This window comes from Zootoca vivipara, chromosome 16, assembly GCF_965207765.1.
Source record: "Zootoca vivipara chromosome 16, rZooViv2.hap1.1, whole genome shotgun sequence".
Classification (NCBI taxonomy): Eukaryota; Metazoa; Chordata; class Lepidosauria; order Squamata; family Lacertidae; genus Zootoca; species Zootoca vivipara.
The window spans coordinates 19,457,331-19,472,832 of record NC_142599.1 but is presented as its reverse complement, the minus strand read 5'-3'; the positions used below and the strand labels follow the sequence as shown (position 1 = coordinate 19,472,832).

Below are 15,502 nucleotides of genomic sequence, written 5' to 3'. Positions count from 1 at the left end.
ATGTTCTGGGAAAATCCAAAACTTAGTAACATAATTTTTGAGGATTTAAAACTTTAGTCAAATCCATTAAGCACACCTAGTGCGAGCATTTTAAAAGCAGCTGGAATCATTCTTTAACAAGCTGTAAAATTTACCTGAAGTATCAAAGGTAGAGAGCCTTCTTTCCTCATACTTGATTATTTATTCCCTTATGCATAACAACCACCTGCAATGTTGTCCTTGAACATTAAGTATCTCTTTTGCATTAATCTTAGCTCCCCCCCTTGTCTTAACACCTTTGCAGTTTACAGTCTCAATACACAGCTTAGCATGGCAACATGCATTAGGAGATGCTTTGCTTGCTGACACACAAAATGACACAGCAGACTGCAGTTCCATTCTTCAGTCTTCTACTAACCAAGCAATACCCAACCACCTGAAGCTACTGGTATGCACTTACTCCACACTAGGCAATCCTCAAATTTCATATACAGTACAGTACTGTATTAACATTCCCCAACTCTGTGCCCTCCAGATTTTTTGGACCCTAACTCCCATCAGTCCCAACCTGCATGGTCAATGATCGGGAATGATGAGAGTTGTAGTCCACAACAAGTAGAAGGCACTAGGCACAGGGAGGGGAGTTGCCATATATCATTACTCCTTCAAAACCTGGCAATGTTCCTATATCTACCTGCCCTCTGTCACATGAAACTTTGAGAAATCTTTCCATACAACACTCAGTACTTTTCATCACTCTGATGTTCCATTTCACCTACACGTCTGAAATATTCAAATCCCTCCATGTATCCATAGGTAAAGTACTGATAGAACACATTCCAGTTCTGGATTAATGAAGCAGCAGATGGAGGAGGAGGGAAGCAGCAGTGACCATTCATCATGTCACAATAAGTAGTAGAGATAAGATAATGTGGAAGCAATGTTGAACATTTAAATAGTATGCACCTACACAGTGGATATATCCAATACCTTCCTGGCAGCCCAGGCCAAGCAACCCCGTCCTCACATACACATTCCACTCATGGTGGACACTGGACAAGGGAGGGAAAGCTGGGCCTTCTCTATCCCACATGTTTTCTCAGCATAACACAGGTTTTAAAGGGCACGGGTCACTTAGACCTGAGGATGAATTTCCAAGGGATTCCCATTACTTAATTGATAGATTTCCATTGAACTTGAAGCCTGCAGCTCAATCCTATGCTTGTTTAGTTGGAAGTGTCACTGTGTTGAATTAGGCTTACACTCTGGTCAGTGTGCATAAGATTGCAGCCTTAGGAATACTATACAATTGAATCACTCATGACCAGGGGTCAGCAAACTTTTTCAGCAGGGGGCCGGTCCACTGTCCCTCAGACCTTGTGGGGGGCCGGACTATATTTTGAAAAAAAAATATATGAATGAATTTCTATGCCCCACAAATAACCCAGAGATGCATTTTAAATAAAAGGACACATTCTACTCATGTAAAAACATGCTGATTCCCGGACCGCCTGTGGGCCGGATTTAGAAGGCGATTGGGCTGCATCCGGCCCCCGGGCCTTAGTTTGGGGACCCCTGCTCATGACCATTGTCTTCAGCTCCCAGGCAAAGATATGGAAACATCTGTGGCTGCAATCCTAGTTGCACTTACTTGGAAGTAAGCCCCACTGAATGCAATAGAACTTCCTTCTGAGTAGACATGGTTAGGATTGTGCCGGTGGTGAATGGTTTTGAAAAAAATCCTTCTTTACAGCTAGACAGACTGATCTGGAAGAGATTGTGAAGCCTATAGTAAAAAGTATAGAATGAAATGGCCTTCAAAAACAACAAATTCCAGCAACAGTATATTTATATGCAAGAAAACCTGAAATTAGCAATCACTGCCTACTTTCAAGATGAAAGAACTGCTTCAAGTCCAGAACCAAACTCAAGTCAAGACTCCTGTAAACCTGCAAGCAATCACATAACAATGTCTACCCAATTCAGCATGGCACACCACACCCCATATCCAGAACACCACAAATGGAACATGGCCTCCAACACAACTTTTTACCTCAGAAAAGGTAAAAACAGAGTCCCATGACACAACAATACTGTAATTCTGAAATCACCATTCTGACTTTCTAGTCACACCCCTGCAGTGGTAAAACCCAGTCTTTCCACATAAAAGTCCATGTTCTCAGTTCTATGTCGCTATCCACTTTAGGTAAAACCTAGTTTAATACATCAGGGGAGTAGAAAGATAAACCTCTATATCTGAATACAGAGCCAACTCTGAACCAATAAAGGGATGTTGTAGTCCTTTGGAAAGGTGAAGGATACAGGGGTGGGAAAGAAGGTGATTAACCCAGGCTTCCTCACAATGGTCTTAATTTTCATATGCAGATATACCACACAATGCTGAGCATGCAAAAGTCACCTATGCGCAGTGGGTAGCACCAGCAACCTTGCAAACAGTTGTGCAGAATGAGGATGAATGGAAATATCACGAAACTCATCCATTACACACATGCATACACAAGGTGTGTAAGAGTTAAAAGGTCTCACCTGGGCACATTCCAAAGATCACTTAAAAGAGATTAAATGCTCCCCCAGTATCCTTTAGCTTGCAGATCAAAATCTACAAAAGTTAACCCAAACCAGTAAGGGCACACATCTTTTTGTCTAGACATTTATGGTCTTCACAATATTAAAAGCCAACGTTTGTCATGCTCCTTTGCTAGTCTCCAGAGGCAATTTACACTTGCCACAGGTAACATGGCAAGTGGTCATTTACAGCACTGCTTCAATCACCAAATCATACTCATAGCAGATTACAGAGACACAAATGGGTGGATTTGCTGTACACCCTTTTCAATGTGGTCTAATCTGCATGGTGAGGGCAAGGATGGAAGCATAAATTGGGAGTTACTTTGGATATTAATTATTGTGGAGAACAAAGATGACTTTGTGCTGATGATAACATTAAACTGGGGGTAGGGAGACAATGTACAGGGAGGTGAGAAAAAAACACACCAAAATATCAGCTCTAGGGTTAAAAGGGGAAAATAGAAACACACCATATGGGAGGAAAGGGGGGGAATGAACAAACTCAATCTTCTGCCAAACAAATTAGTCTCAGGCCTAAAACATGGGTGCACCCCTTGCATTTCTTTATTTACTTACATGTATGTTTATGTTCCTCAAATGTCCCATGCAGTTGAGCAAGAGTTAAGAGGCCAAAATTTGGGGGCCGTGTACGCTTCCTTGAAACTACGTCCCACTGAATACAGCAAGCCTTACTTTCAAGTAAATTTGCCCACTTATTTGTGGGGGTAAGCCCTACTGAATTCAGCGGGACTTTACTCCAGAATAAAAAAGAGGCACAGGAGCAGGCTGCATGCTCCTAAGCGAGACAGAAGAGTCCAGATTCAGTTTTCACCTTGGCCACAAACTCATCAGGCGGCCTTACGCTAGCAGTTATTCTCTCCCATGACCCGCCTCACCCCCATTCACAATAACGCTGACCTACCTTACAGGGCTGTTATCACCATATGAGAGAGTACATACACATACACACACATGTAAGGTTGTATCCAATGCCAACTCCAACTCAGAGCAAACTCATCAAAATAAATTGGCACGACTAATTTAGGTCCATTAATCTCAGTAGGTTTATTCTGAGCAGCACTGGATACAACATATTATCTATAACACGATGTAATAAGACTGAGAGGTCCCAAGACCACCAGTATCCCCCCCCCGCCAGAAAAAAAGGACAGTGAGAAGAAGAAGCGCTCTAAACAACTCTAATATTAACATAACCAAGCAGCAGGGCGATTTATTTACCACCACCATTCATTATTAAGTATCCCTATTAGCCCTGCCCTCCGTTATTATTTACCAACGCTTCTTATTACCCAGGGAGGGCAACCCTGACACACCGGCGATAACAGAGGACAACGCTAACAGGAAAAACCTTGCAGGAACAAACAACAACAAAACAACAACAACGAAGGACACAGAACGCAAAGCGGCCTCTTCTTCTCTTTGACAAGGGCAGAGACTTTAAACAAACAAACAAAGGTTGCAGTGGGAAGAGAAGCAGGAATCCCAGAGAAGCGGCGGCCCTGAAGCCTTGGGGTGGGTGGGGGGACACGAAGACCCCAGAAGGGTGGAAAGTGCCTCCTCTCTCTCGCCCCCCTCCGGCCCGAGAAAAAGGCCCTGCTCCGGAATACGCCAGGCCGCAGCTGCCTGAGGAATAAGACGCCAGGCCCGGGCCCCGCTCCTCAGCCGTCCTTCTCCCTTCCCATTCGGGCTGCTGCTGCTCTTCCTCGGCTGCCTCTCTTCCTCCTCCTCCTCCTTACCCAGCGGCGGTGGCAGCGGCCGGCCATGGCGGGGGTCCCTCCTCCCCACCCCCCAACGGGGCGCGGCGGCGGGGGCGGCGGCTCGGAGGGGGGTGGTCGCTCGGCTTCCCCTCGGCGTCGTCGTCGCTGCTGCTTCTGCCGCCGCCTTCGCCTCGGCTCTGCGGCTCGGCGCCTCCGCCTCCCTCCTCACAACCACAACAACATGGCGGCCGGGGCCACACACCGAAGGGCGGGCGGGGGAAAGGAGGAGGAGGAGCCCGGTGGGGAAAGCGATGGAGGGCGGGAAGGAGCGCGAGCGAGGGCGGCCTCCTGGCTCGACGCTCCTCCTGAGGGGGAAACGGTGGGAGGCGGGTCGGGGGCGCGTCTCGTCGTCGTCTTCCCGAGGTGGTGGTGGTAGTGGCAGCGGCGGCTTTGCTTCTCTTGCTTCCCGGCTCAGGGCTGAAGGGAGCTGGCCACTATTGCCTCTCCACGCGGACTAAAATGAAATTAAAAAGTTCCCTTTTCCTTCTCTTCCCGTCCCAACGCCTTGAGGGGAAGGCTCCTTTCGCAGCGACACAGAGGGAAGCGTTCATTATGAGGCGAATTCCGACAAAAGAAAACCAATCAGCAACAATAATTATGTAATGCCTTTAAGAATATGTGCCTTTAATAATAATAATAATGTTTATTAAATTTTCTGTTTTGCAGTTTAAAGCACTCATTCTTACATCCTTAAGATATCAGTGACTTCCATTCTTCTCTTTCCATGGTTCATTTTACATATCATAAATCCCTGCATATTTTACAGAAAATATACTATTCAGTATAACATTATCACATCCATCATAACTTATTTACACATTGAATTTATCTTAATGCTGCCAACATTTTCAACTGTACACAGTTATTTTCCATATATTCAATAAAAGTTTTCTAATTATTATTATTATTATTATTATTATTATTATTATTATTAAATCTATTGCCCGCCCTTCACCAGCAAAGACGGGGTTACCAGCCATTTAAAAATCAGAATTAAAAACAGTTAATACATGTTGTTGTTTAGTCGTGTCCGACTCTTCGTGACCCCATGTACCATAGCACGCCAGGCACTCCTGTCTTCCACTACCTTCCACTACCTCCTGCAGTTTGGTCAAACTCATGTTCGTAGCTTCGAGAACACTGTCCAACCATCTCATCCTCTGTCGTCCCCTTCTCCTTGATCTTTCCCAACATCATGGTCTTTTCCACCTCTTCACATGAGGTGGCCAAAGTATTGGAGCCTCAGCTTCAGGATCTGTCCTTCCAGTGAGCACTCGGGGCTGATTTCATTCAGAATGGATAGGTTTGATCTAGCAGTCCATGGAGTCTCCTCCAGCACCATAATTCAAAAGCATCAATTCTTCGGCGATCAGCCTTCTTTATGGTCCAGCTCTCACTTCCATACATCACTACTGGGAAAACCATAGCTTTAACTATACGGACCTTTGTCGGCAAAGTTAATACATATCAAACAGTTAAAATATAATTAAAAACAATTCAATGGCATGCAAGAATAAAGAAAAAATACAATTAAAATTAAACATACACAGAAAAAAATATATGAATGTCAGTTATTTAACAACCTGGGGGAAAATAATATTTTTGTTGGGTGAGGGTTTTCTTTGAAGATGTATTTGTAAAGGTTAGAATATTGTCCTCAAGGCCGTACGATATTCTCACTTGAAACCGAAAAGCCGGAACAAAAGGAAGGGCATAACGTTTATTTTCCAACAAAAGACAGAAATTGGGTAAAGAGGAACCCAAGTCAACCTAGTTGCCTTGGATTAAAGACCAGGGGAGATTTCTAGTTGCACCAGAGAGGTATGGCAAGCTGTATGGTGGTTCCCATTTTTGTGCTACAATCAGTTCTCACAGTCTAGAATAAACATCTGGGGAATACCTTGTTGGAGCATTATCAATTTCACTTCCCAACTATCAAAAACAGAAGTGTGGTGGGAGGCTTAGCAGAGGAAATACACAGCAGTGCTGAAAAAGCAGAACTTTCGCAAATATCTTTATGATCTGTTTTAGCTTAAAGGGAAATGGCTATAAAATAGGGCAAATGTTGCAACAGGTACGGAGAATGGACCTTTGCTGGTGATCACCAACTTTGGGCTTTGTTTCTCCTCCCCTGCATGAATGATAGCACTTCAGAATGCTCTGGGTACGGTAATTAAAGATGAGGAAAAATAAAAGCCAATGACATATGCACTTGTGACAGGACCAGCCCTACAATTAGGCAAAGTGTGACAATTGTTTCAAGTGAAAGATGCAGTTGGGTGAGGAGTGCCAGCAAGATGTTGGGAGGGCATACCTGTGAACAGGTCCGCGGTCGGAACTTGCATGGCATGCAAGACTTAACGAAAATTCCATATTTGCATATAATGAAGAATAACGACTAGAAGTGGCTGTGAAGATTATAATGATATTGGCCTTCATACATCAGACACAGATGATTGCATTCCCAGGATTTTATTTGCAGCAATGTAAGTTGGGGTCCAATCGGGGGAAAATGAGAATCAGATCATGCAATTGGTTCTATTGCCATACGTGTAAGAAAATAAAACTGATATTTAAATACTTGATTTTTAAAAAATGCAGTTGGGCCACCCTAACAAAATGACATTTTAGTTTTATAGACCTTTAAACCTGAGAAACCTCACTTCCTGCAATCAAAGGAGTACATTCCTTGAGCAAATAGATTTTATCGTCAACACAGAGTTGTAACAAAATCCTTTGTCCTACCTTGCTGGAAGAAACAAAGATGAATGTGTCAAAGGCATTCCAAGATGCCAGAACAAACCTGCAAAAGTTAGATTTACGGTAGATGGCTGATTCAGACTAGAGCAGTTCCATAAACTGGTTCCACTCCAATTCTAGAAGTGCAGGAATATGACACCAGCGCAAGGAAGAATCTGTGTCAGTGGTAGATTACAGACAATGGCTGCTATTCTTTGCACATGTTCCCAAGTCCTTCTCTTTTTAAAAAGGGGCACTGTCCTTGGAAGTTACATCTAAAAAGAAGCAGGAAATGCCACCTTCACTGTAATCTGTACAGTAGAATATGTTCTAGGCTTTGGATGTCTTTCACAAGCAATGGAAAATGAAGATCAAACCATATTTATCAGCTTCTTGAAGAACAGCTGGCACTCAGCGTTGGCTCTGCATGCAAAACACCCCAGATTTGATGTCTCCAGATAGGCCTGGGAAACACTCCCATTTGAATCCCATGAGAGCTGCTGCCTGTCAGTGTTTGGCAATACTGGCTTAGATGGATCAATCGCCTGACTTAGTATAAGGTAGCTTCCTATGTTGCTATGAGCACAATTTTGTTTTTGGAACATTGGTTCAGAAAAGTACCATAAAACAAACAGTAAAATAAAAAGAATAATGAAATAATCTGTTCTGACGGGGTGAACAATATTAAAAAAGGAGTCCCTTGAAAGAGAAAAGCAACAGGAAGGAAAGCATGAGCCTAATCCTGTTTGCGCAAGGCGACTCGAGGATTGCAAGAATAACATTTTTCTAAGCATGCAACACACATAGGGAAGTGACAAGATCTACCACTGCTACACATCTAAGGAGTTCCAAGGTCAGAGACAGGTACCGTATGTCTTAGGATCGTAAATGGTGGAGAGGCATTGTTCTCATGCCCTGCTCATAGGCTTCCCAGATGCATCTGAGAATAGGACAAGATATAGTTCAGGTGTAGGGAACCTTTTTTTACCCCAAGGCACACATTCCCTCATAGGCAACCTTCTAGGGACTGTATACTTTAGATTTGATTTCTTAGAATGTACATATAGCTTGACTGTTAAAAAAAAACACCTCCGAGCAGTTTACAGAAAGAATAAAGCAATAAAATTATTGGTTAGAAAAGTTTAAAATGACTATTTCAAAACCTCAACAAATAATTAAAATCAACGATCAGCTGAAAACCAGATTAAAACACATGCCAACATTCTACATGTCTGGACAGGCTTGCCTAAACAAATTTTTTTACCAAGCACTCAAAAGAATACAGTGACAGCAGCTGCCATATCATTGGTGGGTGTGGCCAGGCACTCACAGTTCTCCATCCTTCATCCAAGGCAAGCAAGCAGGAGTTATTATTTCAGTCCAGGGACACATTCAGGCTAGGTAAAACCCACAGAGGGGACACAAAGTAGGGATGGGGGAGAAATTCAATTCAGTTTGCATCGAAAGGTGAACCTATCTAATTTGCACTTTCTGAAACAATACTGGAATGGAAACACAGCCATTCTTCACAAATCTGTACTATGAATTTTGCAGTGAGGTCTACAAAAATGCACATGCTGAGGTAAAGTATGCATAAAAATGTATATGTTAGTAAAAATAACGTTTCAAAACACATTATTTTAGGGGAAATTACTTTCCACAAATGTGTATATTAGGCAAAAGTACAAACTGTAAGGAGATATTCGCACTACGGTGCCGGTGAATTTTAAGGATAGTGATCATGATGACAAACAAACTGGTGTGGAATTGTGAGAAACTGAACATAAGACTGGAAAAAGGAGAAACTTGGAAAAACTGAAATTAACATATTAACCCATCCATCAAGGTCACATTCCAGCCAGGTAAAACTAACAGAGGTTGCACAGAGCAGAACTAATGAGGAGCATGGCGGGCTGGGGGGAGTTGCATTTGACCTGAGGTTCGCCACCTCTAATTTATATCCTAGATTTATAACATTACTTATTCCTGTGCTTCGGGTTCTCTGACCTACTTGTGAGAAGAAAATACAAACAGCAAAACCACAACAACCCACCATCACAACCTTCAGTCTGCAAACACCCTTTTGTATTCTGCTGGAAAAAAATAAATAAAAGTGTGACGAATCAACAGTAGCCTTCTTTCCATGCAAGAAGGAAGTTCATTTGGCCGCAGCTGAGAGTAGCAGGAGCTGGTGGAAAAGAACTTTGAACAGAGAATCTTTCTAAACATACAGAAAAGCAGTTTTTAAAAATTGTAAATGGTGAGGTTGTCAGCTGGGAACTTGTTTGACATTTAAAGAACCCAGAAACTTTGGAAAACTTTTCTCTCTCGCTCTCAATCTCAATTTTTTGCAGTTTGCATGAGACATGAACAAATAAATTAAAAGCCAACCTCAAACCGTCTATCTCCTGGGAAGACTCTGGCATCTTTTCCTGCACGCTGCATTCTTTGAAAGGGAGAATGCTGCTTTGTGGCTTATCACTGGCTGAGCCAAAAAGGTTCTCTTGGTGCTCAAACAGAGCCAAGACAATTAGCAACATATATCTGTCAAACCTCCAGGCAATGTCAAGGCACTCATCCCAGGCTTTGACTGGACAGGACACTCTGGACCATTCAATAGTTGTGCATTCAGCGCTCAACAGCTTCCTAGCAGCAAATCAGCCTCTGAGACGGGTCTTCTTCTTATGTAAGTCAAACTCCATTTCCTACAGTTCCTTTGTCTAGAAAGCATTAGGATCTCGTCCAGATTTTGCTCCTGCCAAAATATGAGGTCCTTCTGAGCTATTTTTCAGGACCAGTTTAGCTGTGTGATTTTGGTGTGTGTGTCTTTAGCCCATGGATAGGGAAACTTGTGGCCCTCCAGATGTTGTTGGAGGATTACAACTCCCATCAGCTTCAACCAGCATGGTCAATGGCCTGGGAAGACTGGAGCTGTAGTGCAACAATACAACACAGGTTCACTAACCCTGCTTTAGCCCTTGTACAGCTATTAACAAAGGAAGGAAGAAAATGCATAGAGGGGGCCCGGAGCTGCATCAGGAGGACTGTGGCATGGAAGGGGCTTTAGCCCTTTATCCTTCCATGGTCTCAAAATATTGGGTGGGGGCAGTTTATGCCAGCTATTTGTAATGGGAGGAGAGCTTCCATCAGTGCAAATGGGAGAATCATAGAATCATAGAGTTGGAAGAGACCACAAGGGCCATCCAGTCCAACCCCCTGCCAAGCAGGAAACACCATCAAAGCATTCCTGTCTAGCCTTTGCTTAAAGACCTCCAAAGGAAGAGACTCCACCACCACAAAGAAGGAGAGTTTCTTCCAATACAAATAGTAAGTGGGGAGCCCGCTTCCACGTAATCCAGATCAGGACCACAGTGGTATTGAGGGGAAGGGTGATGGAGCCCTTACTCCTAAAAAGGTCATGGTTCAGATTATCCCCACCACCTCTGTGACTGCTATTTACTTTTTTAAAGACAAGTGTGTGAATGAAATCATGCCTATTTTGTCCCTCAATGGTCAACTGAAGGTTGCAGCTCTTGGTCTCATCTAAAAACCCATTGCCCCCCCCCCCAAATGCATCAGCCCCTAGGAGTCAGCACCTATGTTAACAGTCACCTGTTCCCTTCATGGAGCTACAATTCTCAGAGTGGTTTAACGATCAATCCTTCTTCCCAGGGAACTCTGGAACTGAAGCTCTGTGCAGGGCATAAGGGTTTCTTAAGACCTCTCAGCACCTTTAACAGACTGCAGTTCCCAGGATTCCTTGGGGGAAGCTGTGCCTGTTGAAAGTGGTATGATACTGCTTTAAATGCATAGTGCCGATGAAGAACTATAGTTTCTCAAAGGCAATACTGAGACTAAGGGCTCATCCAGACTTCTTTTTATGCTGCATTTCTAGGCATTGGTCCAGGCTTTAAAGCTCTGTGTGCAAGCAGGGTTTTTTTGTCCTGGCACTTTCCCTGGGGAAATCTGCATTTTACTACTGAATTGGAGCAAACGGCAATCACGTTTTCAACAGTAACACAGAGGTTTCCCCAGGGAAAGTGTTGGGACAAGAAAACACCTGCTTGGTCATAGAGCTTAAAGTCCAGACCTGTGCATGGATAGCAGGGCCGTCTTTACCTGGGGGTGCAAGGGATGTGGGGCACTCGGGCGCCGAATTCTGGGGGGCGCCAGGTGCCCACTGCTGAAGCCGCCTTAGCTCTTAACTATGTACCTGTAATGAAATAATAAATAATTTTGATCAAGCTAGAAAAACAAAATGCATATATACCTAGGTATTACCGAAATGTATACCTACTGTTTCACTAAAGGACTTTTGACTTTGTGCGCTCATTTATCAAAGATGTGCCACGTCAGCTGTTGTCATTCACAACGGCGATGCTTGTCAGACTTGGGGACGCTGGACAGATCTTTGCACCCTGGTGGTGCATATGCTAAAGACTCCCCTGGTGGATAGTGTGGTGCAAAATGAAGTCTGGATGAGCCCTAAGGAGGAGGAAACTGACAGTGCTACTCCCTGGACCGGTTGTATGAAAGCAGGCAGATGGTGGACAAGCCTTGTGTCTGCCACATTGAGTCAGAATGGTAAGATGAATGAAGGAATACTGAATGTGGACAAGGGATATCAGGGTGCCAAATCCTCCTCAGTTATTTATAAGTGATGGGAAATGTAGTCTGAAATATCAGGAGGAATAGGTAAAGGTAGTCTGAAATATTCAAAGGAATAGGTAAAGGTAAAGGGACCCCTGACCATTAGGTCCAGTCATGACCGACTCTGGGGTTGCGGCGCTCATCTCGCATTATTGGCCGAGGGAGCTGGCGTATAGCTTCCAGGTCATGTGGCCAGCATGACAAAGCCGCTTCTGGCAAACCAGAGCAGCACATGGAAACGCCGTTTACCTTCCTGCTGTAGCGGTTCCTATTTATCTACTTGCATTTTGACGTGCTTTCGAACTGCTAGGTTGGCAGGAGCTGGGACCAAGCAACGGGAGCTCACCCCGTCACAGGGATTCGAACCGCCGACCTTCTGATCAGCAAGCCCTAGACCCAGCGCCACCTGGATCCTTATTCAAAGGAATAAAGAGCAGCAAAAAATACTGTTCTGTCCATGTTTTTGTCATTCTTTAGATCCTAGCCTTTGGCCTGCATATTGTTTTCAACAAGTTTCAGAAGCAACCCAGTTCAAAACAATACCATTACAAATTTGCATATAGTCCTACAACATTTCTGCATTATTGTAGCTATAAGGAACATTTTACTTTACTGTAGTTATATAAAAACGAAAGGAAAAATGTAATGCAAAGCCTCATGTTTCAGCTATCAAAAACTGGCTCTGGCTTTACAACCTTCCCCATATTTGTAATTTTTTGCATAATTTACTCAACCTCAGATATTATAAGCTTCGTCAGTGGCAAGCCTTTTTAATAAAACCTGATTGTAAGTTTCCTAAAGACTGCCCTGTATTAGGCAACTTACAGCTTAGACAAACAAATAACAACAGCAGCCCAGTTGTAAATGGTTTGGGCTTCATTTTGCACCTGGGTATAGGATGTCTGCCAAAGGAAATTAAACATAGGTCATCCATGGTTTCTTTAAAAATAAATAATTTAGAAGATGCAAAAAAAGAGAGCATTAAGTCTACAGCATTCTAAGCAGCTTTCCAAGCCCCTTGAAGTACAAGGCAAACAAACTCTACCCACTGCAATCTCCTTCCGGAGAGGAGAGGAGAGGAGAGGAGAGGAGAGGAGAGGAGAGGAGAGGCTGGCATGTTAATACGGTAAGTAGATACTGAATAACGGTGAATTACAAACGAGAATAATACAGTCTGTCTCCTCTAGTATATTAACACTAGACTGGTCATGTTGTGCAGATGCCTGATGATCGTCTTCCAAAGCAACTACTCTATTCCGAACTTAAAAATGGAAAGTGTAATGCTGGTGGTCAACAAAAGAGTTTTAAAGACTGTCTCAAGGCAAATCTTAAAAAATGTAGTATAAACACCAACAACTGGGAAACACTGGCCTGCGAGCACTCCAGTTGGAGAACAGCCTTTACCAAAGGTGTCATGGGCTTTGAAGACACTCGATCTCAGGACGCAAGGGAGAAACGTGCTAAGATTAAGGCATACTTGGCAAATCCACACTGTGATCAACTCCCGCCTGGAAACCAATGTCCCCACTGTGGAAGGACGTGCGGATCCAGAATTGGCCTCCACAGTCACTTACGGACTCATTGTTAAAACTGTGTTTTTGGAAGACAATCTTACTCGGCTACGAGTGATCACCAAAGAAGAAGAAGAAGAATTAACACGTTTACTCCCTCTAATAGCAAGCTCAAGTGATGAGTGCCAAAGGGGCTTGGGCTGGAGCTAAAATGGGGTCACTGAGAAATTGGAGGAAAGTGTCGGCATGTGTGTGAGTGAGGGAAACACTGAGATTGGCAGGCGTACAACAAACATATTTTAAAACTCCAGAAACCTAAATAGCAACCCCCTCCTGAAAACAAGCCAAAGAAAACTGAGCATGCTCACTATCCAGGAAATGTTGAGTGTCAGTAGAACATTGAGGAAGAGCCATAGTTCAATAGTAGAGCATCTTACATTCAGAAGGTCCTAGGTCTGATCCCATCAGCCCCAGCCAATATGACCAGTGGACAGAGAGGGTGGGAATTGCAGCCCAACAACACCTGGAAGGTCACGGTTCCCTATTCCTGCTTTATGGAGTGTTACAAAGAGAGAGAGGAAAGGCAGCTCCCAGCTCCCAGGAGCTTACTGCCTAAACTTCCCAAAGTGGGAGACTAGGAATAGATGAGATAGCAGGATTTGGAGAATGCAGGAACGTCAGAGCTAAGAAGTCGCTGGAGACAAGAACAGGAGTCACCGGGCAGTACACACAAACGGGACAAGGAGGCAGAAGTACTTATCAGATGAAACACAAAAGTAAGGCAGCATTGCATAGTGGTTTGAGTTTGGGACTAGGACCTGGAAGGCTGTGGTTGAAAGTCCTACTTGACCATGAAACTCACTGCATGACCCTTAGGGCGGTCACTGCTTCTTAACCTAACATACCTTGCAAGCTTGTTTTGAGGATTAAAATGTGGAGAGGGAGAACCATGTGTGCCACTATCTATAATATATGAATACATTTCAAGACAGACCTGAGCCTTACAATGAGGCAGAGTGAGGCAGCTGTTTTAGGCAACAGCTGCTGAAGTGCAAGGAGTGGCCACAGCAGTACCCCTGTACTCACTACACCAGCCGGCTGCTAATTGCAGTGGAAGATACTGTTCGTTCACCAGGATCAGAGTAAGATTCAGCTGTTAATCCAATTGGCTTCTTATGTGCCCTGGGGAGGGTGCCATCAGGCAGCAAAATGTCTTGAGCTGGCCCTGGGCCGCTGGCAAGGGTTATTTGTACAATAACAACACACCAATACGTGGTAGTTAGTGTCGGACTAGGACCCGGAAGACGAGGGTTCAAATCCCCACTCAGCCATGTTGAAGTTCACTGGATGACCTTGGACTGGTCCCGACCTCACAGGCGTTGTTGTGTCGATAAAATTGGGAACTGGGGAGGAAAATCCTTTTATCTTGTTCTCTGAGAATCAGGTCAGTTCCCTGTCCTTTTATATGACAGGGCACCGTTCCTTTTTTGTGTTTTTATTTCTGATGCATTTCATTGGAACATGAGCCAGTGATGACACACTTTTGCCATTCTTCTTCTTAAAGCTCTTCATAACTTTTGGGGCACAGATGGGTGCTTTTGTGCTCAAATTTCCTTCTGGGTTTCACACAGGCATCTGGTTGGCTACTGTGAGAATTGGATTCTAGACTAGATGGGCTATTGGCCTGATCCAACAGGTTCTTCTTATCTGTCTCAGCCAGCACCCTTTCTAACACCCCTTCTCTCTCTCTCTCTCTCTCTCTCTCTCTCTCTCTCTCTCTCTCTCTCTGCCACCCCCTCTCTTCCTTCTCCTCGACACCCCCATGAAATTCGGTCATGGGCCACATGTGGCCCATAGCCTGCAAACTGCCTGATCCTGCCATAAATAAATTTTGAGAATTGTCGACTGCTGAAGGCCCTAAGCATTCTCACTCTACAGAATGATTTCCCCTAGGTTCCTTCCCTGTTGTGAGAGAATAACTTTCAAAACAGTTTTTAGGTTGCAATCCTAAACAAATTGACTGGGGTGCAAACTCCACTGAACACAGCAGGGAGTTACTTCTGAGTAAACATGCATAGAATTGAGTTCTGACAATTTAAGTTTGGGAGCGCAAGGCAGTGTACACTCCCTCTCAATTATAGTGTTGGACTAGGACTTGGGACACCAGGGTTCAAATCCCCACACGGCCATAATGAAACTCACTGGGTGACCTTGGACCAGCCACTGTCTCTCAGCCTAATCTATGGTACCTCACAG

At 44.0% G+C, this 15,502-nt stretch overlaps 1 protein-coding gene across 24 annotated transcripts in view; it reads right to left on the bottom strand.

Annotated features, from left to right (window-relative positions):
• The window catches only part of MTMR3 (myotubularin related protein 3), a 51,718-nt gene extending 47,158 nt beyond the window's left edge, over positions 1–4,560 (bottom strand). For 12 of the 24 annotated variants that reach the window (XR_015947432.1, XR_015947434.1, XR_015947433.1 and 9 more), the window contains exon 1: positions 4,326–4,549. The gene's annotated coding sequence lies outside the window, so the exon portion shown is untranslated. Of the gene's footprint in view, positions 1–1,630; positions 1,720–4,325 lie in introns of those variants that run through there. The other 12 variants (XR_015947435.1, XM_035099161.3, XM_035099157.3 and 9 more) reach the window with 3 other exon arrangements.
• Between the last annotated feature and the right edge of the window lie 10,942 nt (positions 4,561–15,502).